At 39.5% G+C, this 18,011-nt stretch overlaps 1 protein-coding gene across 1 annotated transcript in view; it reads left to right on the forward strand.

The window, feature by feature from the left end:
* Positions 1 to 18,011, forward strand: part of ENOX1 (ecto-NOX disulfide-thiol exchanger 1) — a 357,032-nt gene that overhangs the window by 64,780 nt on the left and 274,241 nt on the right. The window contains 1 exon segment of the mRNA XM_063149347.1: positions 7,164 to 7,240. The gene's annotated coding sequence lies outside the window, so the exon portion shown is untranslated.

Below are 18,011 nucleotides of genomic sequence, written 5' to 3' on the forward strand. Positions count from 1 at the left end.
CCATGGTGAACTAATTCTGCCACTAGCTTGTCTGCTAATTATTCTTATCTTGATAAGCTGTTCCTCATTGGATCTGACTTTTCAGATAATGACATCTTGGTGCCCGGCCTCCTTTTCTTACAGTAGACATGAGCGGCTGCTTAGGAAGACTTCCTAAACTCCTCTCAAGTTGTTTGATCTTTTTCCTCTTCACAGCTCCATCTTCTGTGCTGGTTCTGTGACAGAAGGGAACATTATAATTTTCTTTTTTAAAGTAACATAAGCAGACAACTCTGAATTGCATCTGGTCCCCATTATAATAGGTGTCTTTTCCAAGGAGGATTTGATGGTTCTCTTGTTTCTCTTACGAATTTTTTGACCTTCCTGTGGTTTCTAAGATAGGATGCTACTGGTGGATATTTCTGAGTGATTCCTCTCTTTATGCAGGAATGGGGTATCATAATCTTCACATGTTATTGTACTAATGTGTAAGGACTTTCCAGGACAAATTAACGTTATGGTCATACTGAATTTACCCATGTTGTCCTTATAAGTCTTGTAAAAAATATTACCTGCATTGAACTTACTGGAACTCTTTTTTACATTCCTTATGATGATTTGAACAGGGGTTTCCAAGAGTTGTCACTTTAATAAGAAGGGTAAAGGGTCAGAGATTTATTGCCTCTATTACATTCAGCTGTTCAGCCAGTCTTTCACTGGTATGAAGAATGCAGTGCTTCTGCCTTGTTTTTAGAACAAAAAACCCCAAAAGGTATGTATCTTCTTGTGAAATTTCTATTCCAACCTCTAGACTGCAGTGACAGCAGCACATTTCTTTGTATCTCAGACACTGTAGAGATGGAGGAAGGTGGCTTAGGCTCTGTATTGTCAAACCAAAAGCAGTGGCTGTGTTGTGTGCCTCCCCTGCCTGTGTCAGGGCAGGTGGGGACCCTTCTCTTCAGAAATATTGATTAATGTTGCTCAGTTGTTCCACAGAAATATTTCAGGTTGGGAGTCTTAGGCTGGTACTTTTGAGACATACTTCAGAGCAGTTGAGTCCTTTCTTGCATTTTCCCAGAGCTCAGGTAAGAGGGCATTTTCAGCCACTGGAAATCCACTTTCTTTGAGTAGAAAAAGGTCTGAAATCTAACAGACTTTTTTGTTCTTCTCATTTTTCTTTTTTTAACAGGGAACACGGGTTTGTACTCGCTTGCCAAGGAGCTTATCAAATCAAGGATTGCACTTTCTCACCAACTTCACTGTCAGTACAGGGTATCCCAGAACCATTTGCTGTTACTGATTGTGCTGCTGTCCAGCATGTGTAGTTTGTCCATAACAGTGATGGGTTAATATTCTCACTGCAGTGGATGGCAGGAATCTGTCAGTGGCTAGGGATGTGGGACAGGGAGGACTGGCTCTGCTTCTCACCTATTTTATTAAAGCAGTACATCCTGATTGTAAATGGTGCTGTTCCTGAAGAAAAGAATCCCGAAAAAACACCCCAAAGTAACAGGATTATCATGTGCAGCATTATCATGTAGCACACTCTATTGCACAAAGTGTGACTGTAATTTTGTTGATGATCTATGCATTAATATAATTCATTGAAGCTGTTTTCTTAAACTGAATCTGGAATCTGTATTAGAGGCTCTTTTTGTACCCTGAAAGCTATTGCATGTTATATCTTAAGGGAGCTATAAGATTGACTCCCAAGAATAATAATTTTCTCTCTATTTCAGGGAAACTTAGAACATTTAATTTTACTTACGATAATTAGTATAATTTTATATAGGTTCAGGAGATAAGAGAGGAGGTGTGACATGGAACTTCTTTAATTTGCCTTTATTACCTATATCAGCTGTGAAACTGTTGGCCTTGATGCACAGTCAAAAAGGGAGAGATTTTTCTGTACTTGTAGATTTATGTTAAAAAGAACAAATTTAAAATAGGGATGGTAATGATGGAAGCTGAAAGAGTTATTTCGAGAAATGAGGTGGAATAAAGGAAGGCTTGTCATGTTCATTTATTCCCTGATTTTAGTGTTTGACTGAATGCAAAGCTGGAGGACCAAATCTGAATACGAAAACAAAAGACATAAAAATGAGAACTGCCTGCTTTGTTAAATATTGCTAACTGGCATCTAGAAGTGATACTGGCATGTAGAAGTGATACATAGTGTTAAAGATATCACCCCTTAATTGTCAGTTATATAAACCCAAAGCTAGAAAAATGTTATAAACACTCACTCTAATGTATATTCATTTGCACAGAAATAAAAGCTTTTTACACGGTGCCTGGCACATACTGAATATTTAGTGTAACAGAATGGAAAGGATTTTACAAGTTAGTGCCTTTAAAACAAGGAGATCACAATACGTTTCTGACATGGTATTCCAAGTTGGACTCTTATTTTACAATTTAGTTCATTCTCAGTGCAGAAACTGTGGTCCCATGATAGAGAGATTTGAGAATCCTGCACCAAGTACTGCTCATCTTGGTCATTTTGCCTACGGCACTGAGCAAAATTTGTGTCTAGCTTTGACAGTAACAGCAATTACTTCTGTTTTAACAAGAATCATCTAATGCACGAAGGACCTAGTGCACAAGTCTTGTGAGGAGAGGCCGAGGAAACTGAAATTGTTTAGCCTCAAGAAAAGGAGGCCTAGGAGGAGCTTACCCCTCTCTACTTGAAAGGAAGTTGCAAACTGGTGGGAGCCAGTCTCCTCTCCCAGGTTACAAGCAATAAAATGAGAGGAAACGACCTCAAGTTGGACCAGGGAAAATTTAGATTGGATATGAGGAAAAATTCTTCAGCAAAAGGATGGTCAGGCATTGGAACAAGCTGCCCAGGGAAGTGGTTGGGTCAGCAGCCCTGAGAGTATTTAAAAGTCGTGTAGATGTAGTGCTCAGGCACATGATTTAGTGCTGGCCTTGACAGTGCTGAGTTAATGGTTGGACTCGATGATATCAGAGGTCTTTTTACCTGAGCGATTCTATCATACTGTGACATAAAGTAAGAGTTGAAACTGTTTATCTGTTCAAATACTGCACCAGGAATTCTCCTAACATAACAAAGAACCACCTGAGAAAGTGTTACCTAGTGTTCCTTTTCCTTTTATGGTCCCAGCATGAGATACAAGGAGATAATCATGGCGCTTCACAGTCTTCTTTCACTTTCACACCTGCCTGCCCTTCAATGTAAGTGGTAAAGCCAAGATCCGGGAACTTTGCACCTTCTAGTTTCTGATGCACACATACCGTGCCTTGTTCTTTTTCATGTGTTGTTTTTCCAGAGTAAAAAAAAAAATAAAAAATTAGAGACGTTCTGTCTGTTTTTCTACAAACTTCTTAAAGGGTGATTGTGGGTTTTAGCTTCTTTGACAAAACACAAGGGTATTTTTATACATTCTTTTTTCAAGTCAGTTGGTGAAAAGAGCTTTCAGTTCTCAGGAGGGATAAAGCTCTAGAAAATGTTGATTTTTTTCCATCAAATATATTTTTTGCTCATAAGCTATTCTTTCCTTATCTTGATGGGAAAAAAAAAGATCAGATTTCTAGATCAATAATGTTGAAAACAGCAGCAGCAGCAATCATCCTTGATGCATGTTGTTTTCTGGTGCACTTTCATATCTGAGCATTTCCTCATGCTGTAAATATCAGCCTGACTTGTACTCAGGCTTCAACCTCACATCAAGCAACACCAGAAAAAAACAGGGGCTGTTTAAATGCAACAAGGCTTGGAAAAACTAATTTTTAAAAAGTGCCAGCATGTCAAAACATTGAAGGAAAATATTGAAGAGTACCAGCGTGCTTCCAGTTTGTCTCTTGCTGCATGTTTTTTCTATTGAATAATCACATCTTCCAGTGCCTAAAGCAGTAGTTCTTTGTATGTAATGTGTGCTTCAGGGCACTCAAGAAAAAAAAAAAAAAAGATTGAAATTATCTGGAGGAAACCCAATAATTTTATTTCAAAGACAAATTAGATTGATCTTTCTTACCATTCTCCATAGATTTCATAGGCATGTTGCTTGTTGAAGTGGTATCAGGCATTTTATATATGATAGCAATTTGCATACGTTCATTAAGCTGCGCTTTGTAAAGCTCTCTGACAGGGGCATTTGATGGATCCTTCTGTGGACTGCATAGCTGCTTTATGTGGAGCAATCTGTTAAATCATGCCTTTGTCCTTCACATTGTCAGAATCAGTAAGTGAAGCAGATGTTAATAACTGTGGGAGAGTTTGGGTTTTTTTGGTGTTTGCAGAATATGGGATAATATGTGAAGGGCATAATGTGTTTGTAAAAGCGACAGCTGGTGTTATTAAAGACAGAAAGTCTGCTACAAGTGAAAACTTTCTTTGGCATCTTGTAGCAACTCCAGGAGGTTTTTTGGAACAGTCAGGTGGGTGGTCAATTCTAAAATAAACCCTGCTAATATTATGCACAGCAAATTGTATGCTTGTACTTAACACACAATTGTTCTTATCTTTGGTCGCAAACATTCTGTCACAGAGCTATCTCAGCCATGCAATAATTCATAACATTTCTCTGTAAATATGTCATAAGAAATTCCCTGGTCAACAATCCTGTGAAATGTGTCTGTGAGAAATATAATTTCATGCATTATCGAATTGGTAGGGTTTTACACCTGGGCAGTTTGAAGGTTACCTTTATGACACAAGTTTTGCAGGACCTGACAGTTCAGTCCCTGGAATCTCTACTTATTGTCAAGGTCACTTGGCTGAAGATGTTTCAGCCAGGGAACAGCCTATATGTAGGTGGTTAACATGCTACATCTGATGGGTGGTAATTCCTGTCAAGATGTGGTGAGATGAGTGCTTATTGTCAGCTGCAGAGGCCTTGCAAGTGAAGGTAAAAGGGGCAGTCATAAATTGGGTAAGACATGAAGGGGATAAATAAGAGGGAGAACATAGTTTAGGGGGTGCCTCAGGAAAGGCCAGCAGAGGTGGAGGAGCTGATCTCCTCTCCCTGGGGACCAGTGACAGGACTCAAGGACATGGCATGAAGTTGCAGGGAAGTTCAGATTGGGCATTATGGAAAGGTGCTTCACTGGGTGGGTGGTCAGTCACTGGAGCGGGCTCCCCAAGGAAATAGTCATGGCATCAAGCTTGTCAGAATCCAGAGAGTGTCTGGACAATGCCCACAGTCATTTGGCCTAGTTTTAGGTAGTCCTGCAAGGAGCAGAGAGCTGGACTCAGTGATTCTTGGATGCCTTCTATGGGTGCCTTCCAACTCTCTCCACAGAGATTTTCTGTGATTCTGTGTGGAAAAAGTTGTTACAAGGCTAACTGATGAAGAAGTAGAAAAAAGGAAGGACATTACTGTAGGAAAAAAAGGAGAACATCACTGTAGAAAATAAAGGGTAAACTTTGACCACCTTCTGATCTTGCAGATTTTCATTGGTATTATCTAATAGGTAGCTCCAACTAATTTTAGAGGTGGTATTTTGCTGAGATTCACTTTAATAACATTTTCTTTGTGATTATGCATTATTATGGAAATCTCTTTTGGGGAATTGAGTAGGAGGTGCAAAGGGTGGAGATGTAGTGATGTTACTCGTGCCTGTGTGATTGAATCTGAGCTTCTGAGCCTGGCTTGTCTGCAGCTGACATCAACAGCAGGAATGGCTGCACAGTGCATAGAATAAATAATCCTAGAAGTTGTCATGCTTGCAGTGATTGCCTGAAAATATGTAGAGAAGACCAGTGAGGGATTTCTGTTGTTCTTGCACATGAAAGTAGGCAGCAGCCAACAAATCAGCGAACTGTTGCTTTTGTAAGAAGAATTGGCAGAATCTTTCATGCTGTTGCTGGATAAAAAATTCCACTGCTTCTGTTCCTCAGAGTGAGTCTTATCTTTCTGTCTGATTATCTTGCAAAAAATGAGCAGTGAAATAATTATCCATGCTGATATTTACATTTCATCTCTCTGCTTGAAAATTACCAGCTCACAGAAGGGAACAGAGGGAGTCCAGGACTCCTTGGGTGGGCTGATCCTTTGGAGAAGCAAATGTCTGCTCTTCAGCTGGGACACATGGGTGCTCCCTGCTGGTGACCATTGATGCATAGTGGGTGTAGACAATTCTATAGCTGATTCTCTTTGCCCTTCACCGGGAATCACGTGGTTGGTACCAGTAGCACAGCTGCTGTGGAAAGCTCAGGAAAACTCTGTGGAAAGAAAAGAGACAAGACTTTTTTTAATATGGGCTCTTAATTATCTTTAAGAGCTGTGCCTGTGTGGCAGTCCTGTGTGAAATGGTGTTTCTTGTTGCAGAATGCAAAGTTGCCAATAGTGCCACCAAAATACTCAATAGAGCATGTACTAATGATGGTGATTATGCAGAACAGAGATCAGACCAAGTGCATTTGGACACATGAACTTTCTTCCTATTTTTCCTTTTCTTTTTTTTTTTTCTCCTTTGTGTCTTTCCTTGGTCTACTGAGCCTGCTTCTTTCTACTGCTGCATCTTCTTCCTTTTTGCTTTGTTAAGCACATCAGGTTTAATAAATGCATTATGCTCAGGGTCACTGTGTGAGAATCACCAGGAAAATTTACAGAGACTCTGGGACTAATTGTGATTAGGTGTTATATGTATCCTTACAAGGATGTACATCCATAATTTCACACCTGTAACAGAACTGCCATGTTCAGCATTTCTGAACATTAAAGAAATAATGCACTTAAGGATACCCTTGATTTTTCATGTGGTTTCCCAGCTCATGTCACTGTTCTGCTGCAAGCTAAAGGCAAAATACTCCTTAAATGCACATAAGGATACTTGTGGTTTCCTAAATAATTTATTTTTTCTGATACTGGCAGTTGTTCATACTCAGTACATTGTGTTTGTTTTTTCATTGCAAATGATTGTAGCAAAATTACTATTTGAAAATTTTGGGATTTTTTTTGAACTTATTTTGAACTCACGTGTAGAAGTTCTTTAAGAATCTATACAGTATTATATACCTTAAATGTAATGTATTATAAATTACCATAACATCATTGTTATCACCCACAACATGTCTCAAGTGATGCACAGCTTCAGAAGGACTGGCTCATGGGCTCATTTCTAAGTAGCAATTTTGCACAATATATATATATATTCATTTTATATGCTTAAATCATATACTTTTAATGACTTTAAAAATATATTATCTTTTTTATCAGATCTTGGATTCTGAACTTGAAGCAGTTCTTCAAGATTATATGCTTCTTGAAACTGGGAAAGTATCTGCAATAAATAGGTACGTGTAATGGATACATTCATGCTTTGTGTTGGATGGTTTGGACTGTGTGAGTTTTGTTGACAGTTTAATGCTGAGCTCTTACAGCTCTTGATAAATCTCAGCCTCTGTGAACAGGATGCTGTGATGGATCTTTGTAGGCTGAATTTTCAATAACACATGGTTATTGTAGGACAGAAATTTGGAAGGTTATGACGTTCACAGTTGCTCAGAGATTAATGTTTAGCCAAACCTGCAAACTTGAGAGTGAACAAAAAGATGAGTCTCAACAAGCAAGTAAGAGGTTTTGAAGGTAAAATCAGTGAGAGGAAGTGGCTCTTATTTGATCCCTTCCTACCTGGGTCTGTGCTTCACCTGGCTTTACAGCTGTGTTTCCTTTGGGACTTTTTTGCAACTGTTGAAGGTAGTAAATGTATGAATATAACTAAATATGGGAAGGAAATGAAGGTTGAAAACTTGGGTACATTGACGTTCCTGGAAATTTTCTTCTTAGGTGTTTCAGTGATGCTCACATCTTACTTCAATCATTTACAGAAAATATTCAGGCAATTTCAGAAATACATTCTTGCATATAACAAAGCAATTTCCAGGTGATTTCTTTTTTAAAAGTCAGATCACACTTTATGGTTCTTGAAGCTCTACTGAACTCCTAGTAATGGAGAAAGTTGAATGAGAGAAGATTTAGAAGTTCTTATTCTTTCAAAAGAGTTCATAGACCTAGGCAATTTTTTTCAGATTCAGTTCAGTTGGAAGGAGTGAAAGGTTTCTTGAATACTGGATATAACAGCTGGACTTACCTTGATCTGTGTGAGAAACTTTGAAGAGATTTAAAAATGGGGAGAGGTTAAATGCTTATGCATGAAATTCACAAAAATGGATTTTTGCACTAAGTTGCTTATTCTGTAAGAATTTGAATGCAACATATCTTCATAGCATGCTTCACCTGTAGGTCCCAAGATATTTAGCAAAAGCTGGAGAAGAATGGTGGTCTCCAATTTATGCATGGGGTCAGGTACCTTCCTGGATCACCTAATGTCCTACTGCTGGAGTTCCTGGATGTTCAGACCTGTGTCCAGGCCTGTCAGAGGATCCCATGGGATGTCTAGTCATCCTTTCAGAGTGTGTGCAAAAGATCAATGTTTCAGATGTTTATGTTTTACTGGTATTTCTCATATCTATTGGCGTGCCCTTACTGCTCCCTTTTGTGATACATTTCTTCACTCTCATTTCTTCCGCTTTGTTTTCTGCTTTGCTTTCTTATTTTGCTTTCCTATGTTTTCTCCCCTTCTAAATTCATTTGCAGTCTCTAGAGATATTAACTGTAGCGAGACTTTGCACAAGGAGGAGTTTCAGGAAAAAAAATTGTAGCGGAATGAGCTTTCCTTTTACTGCCTCTCTAGAGAGCCTGCTGTAAAAGGCAACTTGCTGTCATTCCTGTAAATTTTCTTTTGCAGCCAGCTCTGCTGGGTATCCCCTTTGTGCCCTGTGAACATCTGTGTTGCAGCTTACGTCTGAACCCAACTGGAGAGCAAATGTGTGAACCTGCTTCTTATTTTGAGCAGGAAGCTGCTGCTATTAGTAAGGCACGTGGCCCTGCTTCACCTGTGACTTCTTCATCCCCAGCTGGGAGAGAGCCAGCTGTCTGGATTCTCCCCTCCTGCCAGCCATGCCCTTGTCCCTGGGGTAGCAAGTTTACCTGCTTCCCTCCAGACACTGTCCAGTGCCTGTCGTTTTGCAGCATTCATTTTCTCCCTGAATTTTCCCCAAGGTGTCATGCAGGAAGGAAGAAAGCAGTGAGCACTGCAGGACTTTGTGACATAGCTTACTTTCTGCTGCTCCTGAAAACATCTCCTTGCATGCACACAGTCATGCAGGCACCACCTTTCTGCATAAGCAAGAAATCCTTAATCCTTGAAGTATTCGGGCTCCAGGGATGCTGGAGCAGCAGAGAAAGCTTTCATTTGCTAGGCTGTGCATAGGGGTTCCAGGAAACGTCGACAATGTTTCTCCTCCAATTTTGGACACAGCACAAGACAGCTCACTGAGTATAAATTAGGAACTTAACTTCAAACAGACTTGCTTTAGCCAACTTTTTACTTTAAAAAGGGGGAAAAAAAAAAGGGGTGAAGTAAAGGAAGCAACAGTGCTGCCCAGTTTGCAAAAGTGCTATCCCACCTGGGTGTGCTCAGGAGTGTTTGAAGTGTATAGGTGGTGAGCTGAGTCTCTGTGGCATATGCATGTCTCCAAGGGAAAAAGGAAATCTGTTGTGTCAAGTTGGCTTCAGCTTATGCTCCAAGGGCTGTTGTGACAAGCCTGGAAGGTGCAGGAACTTTTGTGAAAGATCAGGTGTGATAGCCGAGAGCGACTGTAACACTTGGGGGGAGGAAGCTGGAGTATTTCAGGTCAGGCTAAGTCGGCAGCCATCAGCAGGCAAGGGAACACAGCTGATTTAGCAAGAGCATGCACCAATTCAACAGCTTTCCTCAGATATTTGGGTTGGACCAACTCAAAATTGGCAAATTCCTGGCTGACATTGCTGAAAAGGCTACTGGACAACTTTGTTTTCCTTGTCATTAAATGAGCTCCCTTGCAGTAGAAGGGTATGTGAGTTTCAGAGCTTTTCAAGCCAGGTTAGAAAAAGTTGGCCCCTTTCTTTCCAAAACTATCCATCAAGGCAGTCCCAATGCACCCCAGACATCTCTGGGTGTGTGAATCCTGTGCAGGCAATGGTCTCCCCTGTTCATTTTGTGAATGCATTTGTTATGGAGAGAAGGAGAGGAGGGCTGGTCTGGCTGATTGTTTGTCTGTAAGTGCTGAATAGCAAAAAATTTTAAACAAAAAATTCTGGTCCTCTTTAAACATTGGCGGACAGATATCCATCTTCCATCTGTGGCAGCCTGTGCCAAACAGCAGAAGAACTGCAAAGTTAGTGTTCTGAAACCTCAGAGGAATAACTGGCACGCTCCAACTTTTATTTTTTTAAACTTCACACAAATCTGAAACGTTAAACACAGAAAGTGAAGTTAAATGTGACAAGTAGGCAGAAAGTGGGAAGTTCAGCTGGAAGGGCTGTGCATGGAGCAAAGCCCTGGCACAGGGCATGGAGCCCCTCAGCGCTGCTGCGTGGGCGTTGCTGTCGAGTGGCAGCAGGCAGCGGTCACCCATTGTGGAGGCTGTCCTTTGGCTGTCCCCTCCCCTAGGGGCCAGGGAGGTGGCTGGGAGTCTTGAAGGACTGTATGGCTCACAAGACCCTTCCAGAGGTGCAGAGTGACTTACACCATGTTGAGATGTGACACTTGGAAGGGGGACACTGAATACGGACTCTATACCAACTAAGCAAATTAGTTTTCTTTAAAGAAAAAGAAGGCATTCTGATCAAACAAAGAACTTTCAGATACCAACTGTCAGGAAATAGTCTGAATTCTGCACTGAGCTTTCTTAAAAACACAAATATTTTACCTCTTTGGAAACACTTTCAAACTGACTTTTTGCTTAGTAGTGTTACCAGGAAAAAGTAATGCATGGTTCTTCTATTCTGTAACCAGTAGGGAAGTAGTACTTCTGTCTTATCCAACCATGATTTGATAGAAAAGTTTCTCTGGACACACTGCTGGCTTATGTTCAGCTGGCTGGTAACCAGCACCCCCAGGTCCTTTTATACCAGGCAGCTTTCCAAACCATTTTTTCCAAAGCCTGTAGCATGGGGCTGTTGTGACACAAGAGCAGGACCCAGGACCTGGCCTTGTTGAACCTCATACAATTGTTCTTGGCCCATCAATCCAGCCTGTCCAGATCCCTCTGCAGGGCCTTCCTGCCCTCCAGCAGATCACCATTCCCACTCAACTTAGTGTCCTCTGCAAAGAGACTGAGGGTGCACTTGATCCCCTTATCCAGACCATTGATAATGATATTAAGCAGAACTGTTTAATCAATTAAACTGAGATATTTGGTCTGTTCTTGTTCTTACTTGAGACTGCATCCAACAAGGGCTGTTTTCAGTGAGCTTGAATCAGTCTCATGGAGCAGCTGGAAAATAAAGCAGGATTGTGCATCAGCCATTATGAACTAGGCAGTAGCAATTTGCTTTAGTTAGAGAAAGTGTCAGCTTTTAGCAGTTCCCCGTTAATATTTAATTTGCTTCCCCATCTAGGTACGCTGTGTTTTTAGTAATATGCACCTCTGCTGTGTTGTCCCTTCTATCAATCAAAGTTATTTTGCTTTTCTGACTTGGCATGGTGTTGCATCTCTTTGTCTCCTTTGGCAGAGCTAGGAAAATGTGTGTTTATGATAGGCGATTGCAAGGACACCACTTTGGTACCTGGGAGCAACTTTTCTCCTAATTCACTGGAGTGGTGGTGGCCGAGTCCCGCTGCTAAACATGCCATATGCTACCCAGTAACACATGGTGCTAATAATTGGGGATGTCAGTAATGGGTGACACAATTGTCAGACTTAAAAAATAAAGCACTAATAAGGAGCTTTGAAATAGTCTTGTTTAAGATTGGCTGCTGTTTGTAACATCGTGAATTCTGAACAGGAGTTTAATTCCAAGTGCAAGAAAAGGAAGGAAAATGAAGGCATTTCTGCTTAAATGGATTAATGAGTTTGAGTATGGAAGAAAGCAGCATTCCCCTATGGGAGTGTGCTTTGTCCATGTTACATTTCCCACCTAGCTGTCTGTCAACTGCATGGATCATTTCAGTAGACCTCCCAAACCTCCCCTGCAGAGTCACTGCCTGTCACTACATCCTCTGCAAGCATGGGGTGTAGATGGTAAATGTCCAAGTGGGATTTTTAGCTCGAACACTCAAGAAAGCAGTGCCAACAATGAAGAAAATTGATACAAGCTTGAGGAAAATGTTTTCAAATTGGAGAGGCAGGTGCACACTTTTGTGGTGCTTTCTGTGTAGATACTAATGATGCCTCCCATGCATCCCAATGTGTATCCCTATTCACTGGGCAAGGGTTGGATCTGGAATCCTACCCACACAGAAAGCGTATGGTAGCCAAATGTAGCTGCACATGAACAAAGTGTCCTTATTTTGTCAAGATAAAATACCCAGCACAGAGTATCATAAATTGATCCCTGGAGGACAGACCTAGAATATAAACTGTAGTACTTTGAATATATGTGTGTTGCAATCACATTGAACGCTGTGCAGCAATTTGTATTGTATTACAGCTGACAAAGTATTTTACCTCCTAATAACTAACTACTGTAAATAATGTTGATATTTTCCCCATATTTATAATTACATTAATTGCTTTGTGTATTAATAACAGTTAAGTGTCAGAGCCCAAGCCGTAGCTGCCAGTAATCCACAAGCAACTTGTTTGCATATTCAAACTACAAAATGATGAGTAATTGGCCTTTTTGCTAGTGCATATCACAGCTCAAATTTTACACAGAAAAGCCCACTGTTACCTAAACATTGTCATGTTCAATATAAAATCTAGTGCTAATAGAATGTCTTCCAGAAATGAAGAGAAACCCTCTAGATAGATCAGAAGACATCCAATGAAAAGTAAAAGAATGGTTTACTTTAGCTAGAAATTGTGACTTACTTCCAAATAAAGCTAAGTTTTGAAAAAAGATGTTTCCTGCTGTTGAAAGTAGCATTTTTCAGAGCCAAAGCTGGAACATCCATATGCAGTGCAATGTTTTTGTTTTGTAACGTGAGATAATTGGGCTAACGGAGTGTCACAAAGAAGCATTTGAGGATTGACTAAATTTTTCAAACAGAAGCTATTTTTTGGGAAAGTTTCCAGAGAAATAATTGTTCTGCTTTGCTATCTTGCGGACTTAAGCATTTTTATTCTTAGAGACAGAGCAAATAGAGATTTCAGCTAAATCTTGCTAAAACTTCAGTTGAAGAAAGAAACTTCTTCAGCTTCTAGGAAGTTTTTTTTGAGTTTTTTTGTTTGTTTGCTTGTTTGTTTACTTCACTTCTGTTTTCTTTGTAGTTATGGTGCCTTATTTGTGTTGAAATCCTTTTGGAGGCCAGCATTTAATACAGTTGATGGTTTTGAAATTTTGCAAACCACTAGCATTTGTGAGGGCAACAGAGTAAAGAATCAGTTCCAACTTAATATTGCAGATGTACACTGAATTATCCAGGGAAGAGCAAAGGTTGATTAAATTCACAAAATAAGGTGATTCATAGTTTTCTAAATATGTCACTCAGCCTAAAATTAACTCAATTATTTACCAGTCACACACATGCTAATGAATCCTGACAATCTCAATTGACCTGCTCCAATGAACTTGCTGTCACCTAATATTATTTCCTCTGTATTTTCAGTGAAAAGAGTGATTGTAGCATTTTTCACATGCAAAACAAAAAAATGCTTGAGGTTTATATTATTTTTTAATACTTGCAATTGCAGGGCACTAGTAAATTAATTACATTTAATTAGAGGCACTTCTTTTTTGTAAGAGTGTTTCCTAAAGTTTAATCCCACAGAGATTTTACATGTGATAGTGATGAAAGTGGCTGCTTCTAAGGCAGCATCAATGATACAATTTGAGAAATAAAGTTGAGCTTATCTTTTCATGGAAAATGTGACAAATTTATAGAACTTTAAGACTAATATGGTAAATAAGATTTATTATTATTGCTAAAATTAGAATCACCTTGGAACGCCATTTTTAGCTGTGTTACTATAGCTATAAGAAATTTGTAAGCTAGCCAAAATAATACATGAGTTTATCTATTTTCCTACTAAATACAAAAATACACAATTTAAATAAAAATGCGTACTTGTACTTGAGTTGTGGGTCAATCTCCAAAAGGCTGCCTTGGATTATGAAATGCTATCTCTCTTTCCCTTTCCAACGTTTTTGCCTCAAAGCTTTACAGAATCCTGGATGAAAATCAACATTGATCCATAAAATAGACATCACTGTAGCATCCACATGGGTAGGGCACAGCAGCTAAAAAGATTTCTGGCCTGAGGTTATTTCTGTCAGGAAAATGGAGATAGATAAAGATATAGATATATAATATTTAAAGCTGCTGGGCAATGGTAGGCTGTTTGCAGACAGCTGCATGTTCAGCCTCTTTTGCTAGAATGGTTAAGTGGCTAATTAAGTGGACAAGTCAGGTCTCAGCATACCCTCAGGGAGGAGACTGCTGTGTCTCAGCCTCCTGTGAAAGTTTTGGGAGAGATGGGTTTGAAGCTGCAGCAATCTCATTGTGAGTTGTGATGCTGGCTGTGATGTGGGGCTGCTAGAACTCATTTTGCAGGATTTTGCTCAGTGGCTGCCCACCACAGAGAGACGTAAAAAGTTTAAAAAAACCCTAAAAATTTCTGAAAACTGAAACTAAAGCATCATATTTAATTGAATTTCTTTCTGGGTAGTTCCAAATGGTTAATTAATTTGTTTAGAACGCTGTGTGCTTTTTGATTTTGGTTTTTTTTTTCTTAAATACTTTCCATGATTTTCATACTTGATTCATTCTGTGACATCAGCTGTGATGACCAAACAGTTGTTTCCGTGGCGACAAATTGCAGTGTTACAAGCATGCTTATATGAATCAGGTAAGAAAAACAGATCAACTATAAATGGAGAAAATTTGCTTGCAAAAATAAACCAGAAATATTTGGTGAAAGTTTTCTGAAGAATGGCTTGGAAATCTAAAAATGATTTTAACATAGGTGAGTCTTTAGTTCATCCAAAAATTCCAGCATGGCTGGTTTTCTAGTGAAGCAGAAGGGGACCTGTCCACATCTGGTGACAGCAGCCACATGGAGAATGCTTAAAGTAGATAAGTAACTTCATAAGAAGTGTGAATTAATTTAACTGCAATAAAAAAATATATAGCTTCTTGCTCGTCCTCTAAAGTATGACAGCCAGCATCACAGCTCATTGTGGTTAAGGTCTATCTTGCTAATAAATTGCACCTTAAAAGGATCTTGAATGCTTCTGTTATGTCACAGACACAGTTCTGATTCCACAGGGGTGTAAGCCAGGAGCTCAACCACTGAAAATGGTGGAGCTGCATCAGGCTTCTGTAAATACAGGGAAAGGTGACTTGTGGTCTCTCTGTGTAAAAGGGAATCTATGTCCAAATTTAGGACACCCCAAATTATATGTTATGTGGTCTGCTGTATTGTAATGGATTAAAATATATTTTGGGCTACATGGTAGTAATGCCAAAAAGACCCTGGATATATCCAGTGACAATATGAATTAATTCCATTCCCGTCATGACAACTCTCAGTGGGAATATTGTGCCTTGCCTGGGCTCAGACGTTATTTCCAATAAGTATGGAAATAATGGCTCACAGTGCTGCAAAGTGCTAGGAGATCTCCAGGGAAATCTCATCAGATTATGTGATAGGTTTGAAATTAATTCGTGTCCCAACTGTATTTACACAATGTACAGTTGTCTCTCTGATGGCTTGTAAGGAAAGGTAAATGCAACCATCCTAAATCAGTGCAGGGACTTGCTGCAATATGCTTTCTTCGTAGAGTATAGGTATTTTTCTGAGTTGTACAGAAAGTCCAGATAACTCAGAAAATGGTTATATAACTTACTTATGCTGCAGATTTATTGTTGTCTTGTCACCTCATTGTGCCACATTATCATCTTTCTTGCATTTCTCCTTGCCTCCAGCTCAGTAGACATGAATTTTCACACTGTCCTTTCGAAAATCTGAAAGGGGAAGAACTGTTGAGAAATTCTTGCTTCTGCTGTGGGTATGACCCAGCTACAGATTCATCCATCGATATATACATACACCTGTCATTTCCAGACTGATCTTTGGTGAAGGCTTCTTTATGGCAGTTCTGGCCTCTTTGCAGGCTGGTTTGGGATTGTGCCAGGCTTTGCCTGGTCAGGTGTGCAGAACTGTGTCATGTTGGGCCAAAGGAGCAAGGGATTATCATCCATGGAAGAATGTACATAGCTTCACCATATTTATAAGTAGTGAATGTCTCAAGAAGCATATGACAAATTTGCAAGCCCATCCATCAGTTGAGTTTGTTGGATTGAACCTCATCTGGGAGCCATAAGCTAAAAGCTCAAATATGAATCCTTTCAAGATTTGAAGTGTGCAGAAAATATGTTGTCTAGTCAAGAAGTCTTTAAAGGACTAGGAGAGGAGTGGTCTTCTTCAGAGACCTGCTTCTACCCTCAGGTTTGATTAGAGGGCTGAGTGGTTTTGGAGGCCCAGGGCAAAAGGGAGGTTAACACCACGTGCAGTGTGCAAGAGCTGTGAGCCTGGACTAGATCTTTACTTTTCTTAAAACTCCGTGGCTTTTGACATTGCTTTTGAGAACATGGAAATAAAATGGACATAATACTGTGCATACTGCAGCTTCTCTCTCCTCTCACTGATTTAACTTTTTTATATCTGGCTTCCATATTTAGCTACAAGTCTTTCCCTCCTTCCTTTCCATTGTAAAAAGGTATTTTCTGCTCCAAAAGGTATTTTCTTTGTTCATTTTTAGAGTCTTTGGTTTTCTCAAAGATTCAGTGACGCAGAGAAGAATCTCTAGGATCCTTTTTGTTGACTTTTCTTCCTTGCCTTTTCTTCTTCTTTGACTGTCTACAGACAGTCTTCTAGTTCTTTTTTCCTTATTTTGTGCTTGCATTTTCACTCTTAAGAGAACTTGGTTTTCCTCTTCTTTCCAATAGTCATCAGCTGTGGCAGGCAAAGGGTTGATCAGGCAACCTACTTTCTGTCTCTGCAGATTGGTTACATTGATGGAAACATTTGGTACAATGGTATAGGTTTGCTATAAACTCTAATTCGACTTAAAGCTTCTTTCTGCCCCTCCATTTTGATATGATCAGTGCATCAGCAGTCACATCTGGCACTGAAGTTTCAATGCAATAGATACCTGGCAGCCTTTCACTAATCATATAGAAGAGAAAACAACAGAAAATCAAAATAATAATTTATTTCCTCTACTACTAATTCTTCCAGATACCAGTTGTCTTTATCACTTATAAAACACATCTGACTGCATATTAGAATCTCCTCCATTTTACCTGATATGTAACATTGCAACCTCCTTTGTTTCTATTTATTATTCATGGTAGATATATTTTCTATTTAATTAGGCGTTGTATTTTTCCCTTGCCCTCAAGCATTTGAGGAGGAGAAGGAGCTGTAAAGTTCTTTGCTCTTCTTTAATTTGCTGATCCAAAGCACTTGGGATGGGGCATGCACTGTCCAAAGAGCCGTTCACTAAATTCCGATCGATCAGTCACTGAGATGACCAAAAGTGAAACAGATTGCTGATATGCCTGCTGCTGACAGCACAAACACAAGATAGTGATGTTGCAGCAAGAGGGTCTGCGGAATCATTATGACTGGTACTGATGTATGAGATGGAAAGAAATCAGGGTGTTTCAATGTTGGGTTTGTAAGTGGCAGTCTAGAGAAAAACAGTGGTTTTCAATTGGATAGTTTGGGCCTTTTTAAACTGGATATGTCAAGAAATTAATAATTTGAGTACCTTTCTTAGTGCTTTCTGAAGCATTGAAAATACGAACCTGAACACTGTATGGTGCTTTAAAATTGTGTTTAGCATAGAGGTATTTATCTATTTGTCATGCAGAAGGAAAATTAATAATCTTCTTTGTGCACCAAAACTTTTATACTGAATGTTTTCTGAAATTTCATTATGTAGAAGCCCTATGGAAGCTGTGCTGTCCAAAACATTTTTCTTTTAATGTACTGTAATGTGTGCTTGTTCAAACAAAGAAATGCTTATCTGTTGAAAAGATAGCAGTGATAAATTACTTCAGCTTTCATG

The sequence above is a fragment of the Melospiza melodia genome, chromosome 2, assembly GCF_035770615.1.
Source record: "Melospiza melodia melodia isolate bMelMel2 chromosome 2, bMelMel2.pri, whole genome shotgun sequence".
NCBI lineage: Eukaryota > Metazoa > Chordata > Aves > Passeriformes > Passerellidae > Melospiza > Melospiza melodia.